The 7,767-nt window shown below is 38.2% G+C and overlaps 1 pseudogene; it reads right to left on the reverse strand.

Annotated features, from left to right (window-relative positions):
* Window positions 1-5,466: 5,466 nt before the first annotated feature.
* On the reverse strand, window positions 5,467-7,534 carry LOC101987572 (annotated as a pseudogene).
* Between the last annotated feature and the right edge of the window lie 233 nt (window positions 7,535-7,767).

Consider the following 7,767-nt stretch of genomic DNA (forward strand, 5'->3'; position numbering starts at 1 on the left):
TGGATAGAGGTGGGCGGTCCTTTGACTTCCCACAGGTCAGGGAACCCTGATTGCTCTTTGAGCTGATGAGGGAGGGGGACTTGATCGGGGAAGGGGGAGGGAAATGGGAGGCGGTGGCGGGGAGGAGGCAGAAATCCTTAATTAATAAATAAAATTTAAAAAAATACAAAAAAATACAAATTAACATTTCTTCAATCTCAGAAACAAATCAAAAAATAAAGAATGTTTCTGAAAGAAATATTTAAAAGGTATTACCAAGAACAGTAACAGTTTATTCAGGTTGTACATAGGCAGGGCATAATAGCTTTGCTCTTTCTTATATTTTGTTTGTTTGTTTTTATTGAGCTATATAATTATCTCTGCTCTCCTCCATTCCTCCCCCTCCCCTTCTACCTTCTCCCATGATCCCTAAGCTCCTAATTTACTCAGGAGTTCTTGACTTTTTCGACTTTCTATGTAGATTAGATTCATGTATGTCTTTCTCGGGGTACTATTTGTTTTCTACATTCTCTGGGATTGTGAATTGTAGAGTGGTTTTTCTTTGCTTTATATCTTAAAGCCACTTATTATATCTGTCTTTCTGGGTTTGGGTAACCTCACTCAAGACGATGTTTTCTAGATCCATCTGTTTGCACTCAAATTTTAAGATGTCATTATTTTTTATCTGCTATATAGTACTCCATTGTGTAGATGTACTACATCTTCCTTATCCATTCTTTGGTTGAGGAGTATTTAGGTTGTTTCAAGGTTCTGGCTATGACAAATAATGCTGCTGTAAACATAGTTGAGCACGTGTTATGTCACATGAAAGGATAGAATATTCTTTCAGTATATAGCCAAAAGTGGTATTTCTGGGTCTTGAAGTAGATTGTTTCCTAATTCTCTGAGAAATCATTGCAGTAACATCCAAACAGGCTGTACCAGCTTGTACTCTCACCAGCAATGCAGGAGTATTCCCTTTACCCCAGAACGTCTACAGCATAAGTTGTCATCAGTGTTTTTGATCTTGGCCATTCGTGCAGGTTAAGACGGAATCTCAGAGTTGTTTTGATTTGCATTTCTCTGATGGCTAAGGATGTTGAGTATTTTCTCTTAAGTGTCCTTCAGCCACTTTAGATTCATCTGTTGAGAGTTCTCTGTTTAGGTCTGTACCACATTTTTTAATTGGATTGTTTGTTCTTTTGATGACCAATTTCCTGAGTTCTTTTTATATTTTGGAGATCAGTCCTCTGTCCAATATGGGGTGGGTGAAGAACTTTTCCAATTCTGTTGGCTACTGTTGTGTTTTGTTGACCATGTCTTTTGCTTTACAGAGAGTTTCAGTTTCAGAAGGTCCGATTTATTGTTTCTCTCTGTGTCTGTGCTACTAGGGTATATTTAGGAAGTGGTCTCCTGTTCCAATTCATTCAAGTGTACTTCCTGTGGAGACATAGAACTGGCTTAGAGTGTAGGCTCCTCCTGGGACAGATGAGACAAAGTTGGGAAAAGGTTGCTTGGCAAACCAAGCATAAATGAAAGCAAACTTTCTCTGCCCATTTCTCAAATGTTCTGTCAGAATCTGTACCCTCGATAGGTAGAACTATCGAGCTCAGTTCTTCATGCTCTACCAGTTACAAAGGAGTGCTTTGCTTCTGTATACTTTTTGCCTTGTTTCTATGTACTTCTTTTTATTTTTATTACTGTTATTAATTGAGGTATTGTTTCTTGCAAGGAGAGGCAAGAGTTTCTCATGATCATGTATGTGAGTAAAGGGGGGTTTCAGAGTTGAGGTAATGAGTTTTAGTCTGTATAAAAAGCCATACAAAACAAAGCTTGTTATGCAGTTGTTCACACTCTGCATCCCCTGTGTCCTGATTTGCACAAGACCCTTACCCAGGGACCCCAATGCACTAGACGTTGACACTTCCCACTTTCTCTTCTATAAGGTTTAGTGCAGTTAGTTTTATGTTAAAGTCTTTGATCCATTTGACTTGAGTTTTGTGCATGGTGATAGAGATGGGTCTATTTTCATTCTTATACATGTTGATATGTTATGCCAGCACCATTTTTAATATACTTTATTTCCATTTTATATTTTTTGCTTCTTTGTCAAAAATCTGGTATTCCTAAGTGTGTGGATTGATATCCAGTTCAATTCAGTTTCATTGATACTCCTGTCTCTTTTTATGCCAATACAAGGCTGTTTTCAGTACTCTAGCTCTGTATTAGAGTTTGAAGTCAGGGATTGTGATGCCTCCAGAAGTTTCTTTATTGTATAGGATTGTTTTGTCTATCCTGGGTTTTTTGCTTTTCCATGTGAAATTGATTATTGTTCTTTCCAGGTCTGTGAAGAATTTTGCTGGGATTTTGATGGACATTGCATTGTGTCTGTACATGGCTTTTGGTAAGATTGCCATTTTTACTATGTTATTTCTACCTACCTGAGAGTATGGGAGATCTTTTTATTTTATGGTGTCTTCTTCAATTTCTTTCCTCAAAGATTTAAAATTTTTGTCAAATTGGCCTTCCACTTGTTTGGTTATTTATGTTATTATGTTTTATGTTATTTGTGGCTGTTTTGAATGGTGATGTTTCTATGACTTCTTTCTCAGTCCATTTATCACCTGCATAAAGGAAATTTACTGATTTTTTGAGTTAATCTTGTATCCTGCTAAATTACTGAAAGTGTTTAAGCAGTTATATGTCTATTTTATTTGATTACCTGGTCTTGATTTAATTTTGGTAAGTTATATTTATCCAGAAGTGTCCATTTCCTTTAAGTTTTTCAATTTTGTGGAGTACAGGTTTTCAAAATATGACTTGATGATTCTCAGGATTTCCTCCCTGCCTTTTGTTATGTCCAACTTTTATTTTCTGATTTTGTTAATTTTTATAATCTCTCTCTCTCTTTTGTTAGTTTGGATAAAGGTTTGTCTATTTTGTTGATTTTCTCAAAGAACCAACTCTTTGTTTCATTGATTCTTTGTATTGTTATTTATATTGAAAAAAATAGATAAATCAGCCAAAGAAAATGTTAAAACCAAATAACTTCTGACATAAAGCATCCAGGAAGTCTGAGACACTATGATAAAACCAAACCTAATAGAAAGCAAGGATGAAGGATACCAGATAAAAGGTTCAGAAAATATTTTCAACAATATCATTAAAAAATCCTAACCTAAAGAAAGACAGGCCTATAAATAAAGGTACATGAAGTTACAGAACACCAAATAGTAGAACAGAAAATAAAGTCCCCTTTTCACATAGTAATTAAAACACTAGACATAAATAATTAAGAAAGAATATTAAAAGCTATAAGGGAAAAAAGACCAAGTAACATATAAAGGCAGGCCTATTAGAATTATATCTGACTTCTCAAAGGAGACACTAAAAGCCAGAAGAGCCTGAACAGATATGCTACAGTCTCTAAAAGACCACAAATGCCAGCTCAGATTACAATACCTAGATAAATATTCAATTATCATAGATGGAGAAAACAAAATATTCCATAATAAAGCCAAATTTAAGCAATAGTTATCTACAAATTCAGTCCTGCACAAGGTGCTAGAATGAAAACTCCAACCTAAAGACGTTAACTGCAACCATGAAAACACAGGGAATAAGTAATCTCACACCAGAAAAATCTAAAAAAGAGAAATAACAAAATAACAGGAATCAAAAACTATTGGTCAATAGTTAGTTATTGAGATCTCAATATCAATATCTCAGTAGTTATTGAGATATCTCTCAATATCAACAGTCCCATTTCCCCAATAAAAAAGAGATAGACTAACAGAATTCATGAGAAAATAGGATCCATCCTTCTGGTGTATCCAAGAAACATACCCCAGCATCAGGAATAGATATTGAATAAAAGTGAAAGCTTGGGAAAAAATATATTCCAAGCAAAAGGACCTAAGAACCATGTTTGGTGTAGACATCTTAATATCTAACAAAAAAGACTTCACACCAAAACTAATCAGAAAATATAGGGAAGCATGCTACGTACTCATCAACGGAAAAAACCACCAAGAAGACATTGCAGTTCTTAATATCTGTACCCTAAAAACAAGTCCATACAATTTTATTAAAAATAACACAACTATATCTAAAATCATATATTGACTCTTACATATTCATAATGGGATACTTCAATATTCCACTCTTGCCAATAGACAGGTCATCCAGACAAAAACTAAACAGACAAGTGCTAGAGACAACTGGCATTATAAGCCAAATGAACCTAACAGATATTTATACAACATGAGGGGCTGCTTGTCAGGGGTTTTGTCCTGCCTGGTTTTTGTCCTCCCACCAGGACTTACAGCCATTTATCCCCAAAGAAATTATATAGAGGTCTATATTAATGATAAACTGATTGGTCCTACATCGGGCGCCATTCTGTAACATGAGGTCCTGATTGTTGGGGTTTCTGTCCTGTCCAATCCCCACAGTCAGCAAGTCCCAAAGAAATCATATAGAGAGTCTGCATTGAATATAAACTGATTGGCCCATTAGCTCAGGCTTTGTATTAGCTCTTATAACTTATATTAACCCATTATCCTTATCTATGGCAGCCACATGGCTCTGTAACTTTTTCAGCAGGGTAGGTCACATCTTGCTTCTTAGGTGGTTGAGACCGGACTACAAAAAGAGCTTCCTTCTTTCCAGAATACTCCTGTTCTCATGGCCCCACCTCTACTTCCTGTCTGGTTAACCTGCCTATACTTCTTGGCTGGCCAATCAGCATTATTTAAAACATGATTGACAGAATACAGACAATTCTCCCACACCACTTCCCCCTCTTTTGTTTTAAACAAAGGAAAATATCCATAGTCAACTTTTGGGACATGAACAAATATGCAACAAATGAAGACAATGACCTCAAAATATAAACAATCTATAAGTATCTTGATCAGAGGCATGAGTAATATATAATGCAATATGAAAGTAGATCCTAAAAATTGTATCAATATACAAAATGTCCTAAACAAAGATGCATATATACAATATGGCAGAATAACTTTGCTTAGGTGTAAAAATAATGTAAACAAAATAACAAATATAATTTGAACTTGTATCAATATGCAAAAACTATACCAACGTAAATTATCCATAAATAATAGCTCTCAAGTTTTCACTCACTCTATTACCCCTTTTTTAACAAACATAGTTTTCACCCCAACCCTCTATCTAGCACAAGTAATAATAAACAACCCCTAAACAGTGTTCCCAAACCTATAGACAAACTTTTTTGGAACAGGAGGCATTGTCCTCTAGAATTGCTTCCCACTGTCACGGGGGTGATGTTCTCTTAATGGGATCCTGCAAAAGTAAAGTGATGGGTAAGTTTCAAAATTATTTTCTAGTACAGTTGCAAACAGTTTCCGAGCTGTTGATAGGGTTTTTTCCCCAAAGTTCTTTTCTTTTTTGTACAGTATTTTCAGTTTTATTAGAAAAATGCACACACAACCAACATTGCCTGCGTCATTTCTTGGCACTGCTTACATTCAGCACTTGCTCCTGAGCAGCTTTCTTTGCTTTTACCATCTCAACGAGTTCCTTGTATCACCTCATACAGTCCTTCTTCGTCCTGCCAGGAACTGCTTCAGCTATCTTTTCCCACCTTTCCGGAGTATTTACTGGGTATGTTTGTTTTCAAAGCTTGTTCTAATAGCTTCTGCTCTTCTGTGGTCCAAGGGGTGAAATCTGTGCAGGGACCTTCAAATCGTTCTGAAGGGGCTGCACTGTCAGCCTGAGGGGCCACGCCATGTTAGCCTTTTTGTTAATGTCATCTTTCTGATGAAGGTCAAGTTTTTGGAGACTTTTAGCCTTGCCCATAACATCTTTGGCAGTTCTTTTGATGTCAGAAGAAGAACGTATATTCATGTAATTAGCAATAACTTCCCATTTTGAGTTTGTCCCAGCGGGGAAGAGATTGACGGATTTAATTAATAACTGCAGATCACCTTCTGACCAGTTCTTACTGCCACTCCCACTTCCACCCATTGACTTCTCTGCTTTCTTGGATGCTTGCCGCATCCAGGCATCAGCTTCCTCGTTCTCTTTCCTCATTTGCTCATTTACTTCTTCTATCTGTTTTTCAAGTGCAGCTTTACCTACTTCTTTTGTAGATGACGTCAGTATCTCATTCAAGCCCTGTAAGCTCGCTAGCTCGAGCCTATCACAAAGCTTCTCCACTTCCTCCATTATCTTCACATGCTCCGCCTCACTGTCTGAGAAGTGATTCCAGCTCTGGCAGGAGTTCCGAAGTTTCTGCCTTTCCTTTTTTTTAAAAAAATTTTTTATTGAAAAAAAAATTTTCTGCCTCCTCCCAGCCTCCCATTTCCCTCCCCTTCCTCCCACTCCTCTCCCCCTCCCTCTCCAGTCCAAAGAGCAGTCAGGATTCCCTGCCCTGCGGAAAGTCCAAGGTCCTCCCCCCTCCATCCAGGTCTAGGAAGGTGAGCATCCAAACTGGCTAGGCTCCCACAAAGCCAGAACATGAAGTAGGATCGATACCCAGTGCCATTGTCCTTGGCTTCTCAGCAGCCCTCACTGTCCGCCATGTTCAGAGAGTCCGGTTTTATCCCATGCTTTTTTAGTCACAGTCCAGCTGGCCTTGGTGAGCTCCCAATAGATCAGCCCCACTGTTTCAGTGGGTGGGTGCACCCCTTGCGGTCCTGACCTCCTTGCTCATGTTCTCCCTCCTTCTGCTCCTCATTGGGACCTTGGGAGCTCAATCCAGTGCTCCAATGTGGGTCTCTGTCTCTATCTCCATTCATCTTAGGGTTGGCAAGAGACTTGAACCTAAAGGGGCTCCCAGGTGCCCAGGGTGATGTCCCCAGTCAGTTCCTTGGGCAGCTGAGGATAGGGAACCTGAAATGGCCCTGTTCTATAGCCATACTGATGAATATCTGCCTTTTCTTTTTAATAGCCTTTTTCTGGATATCCTTTTCCTTCTTTGCCAGTAAAGCTTGCTACCTAACTTCCTCCTCTTCCTTCTCTTTAGCCAACCTAGCAGCTTCTAATTCTGATTGTCTTTGCTTCTCTTTGGCTTTCTGCTCCTTCTGTCTGGCTTCTGCCTTTGCTTTCTTTTCTGCTTATTTCTTGGCCCTTTCTTCTTCCTTAAACATTTTTATCCTTGGGTCACAACTGTAAGCATTATCAACTAGTGTTCTTATTCTGTTCATCTCTTCCTTTTTCCGTTGGGCCCTTGTTGCTCTGTTCTGATTTTTGATCCATCTCTTCTCATCACGACATTCTGCTTTTTCTTTTTCTTCTTCATCTAAATAAGAAAATTCTCTCCAAGAATCAAAATTATACCAGAAAGAATAAAATGTATCTACGTCTTCAAATGAGGAGTTCATGTCACCAAGTTTAGGAACATTTTTTTTTTATTTGACCGTCTGGAATTTCTTTCAAACACCGGAGAAAACACATGGAAGATATTGTCCTTTGCTTCACTCTTAGAAGAAACTGAGTTGTCAAAAGTAGGATCTATGCTGTTAAATGCCCGTCTCTTCACTGGATCAGACAGCATTTGGTAAGCTTTAGTTATGCAAGTGAAGTAGTCATTGTCTCCCTCTTTGATTGGCTCCCCAGCTGCTTTTCATTTGTCTGGGTGATGTTATTTGGAGTTCTGGCCAGAACATGATGAGAAGGTGCACCATTTCAGCAACTGGTACCCAAAAAAGCAGTCTTATAGTAATGCTGTCAGCATCATGACGTCATCTCAACTAGGTGGAGTTGTTGTTCTGGGTCCTAAGCAACAGAGGAGAGGGTGCCCAT

This window comes from Microtus ochrogaster, unplaced genomic scaffold, assembly GCF_000317375.1.
Source record: "Microtus ochrogaster isolate Prairie Vole_2 unplaced genomic scaffold, MicOch1.0 UNK50, whole genome shotgun sequence".
NCBI classification, from domain to species: domain Eukaryota; kingdom Metazoa; phylum Chordata; class Mammalia; order Rodentia; family Cricetidae; genus Microtus; species Microtus ochrogaster.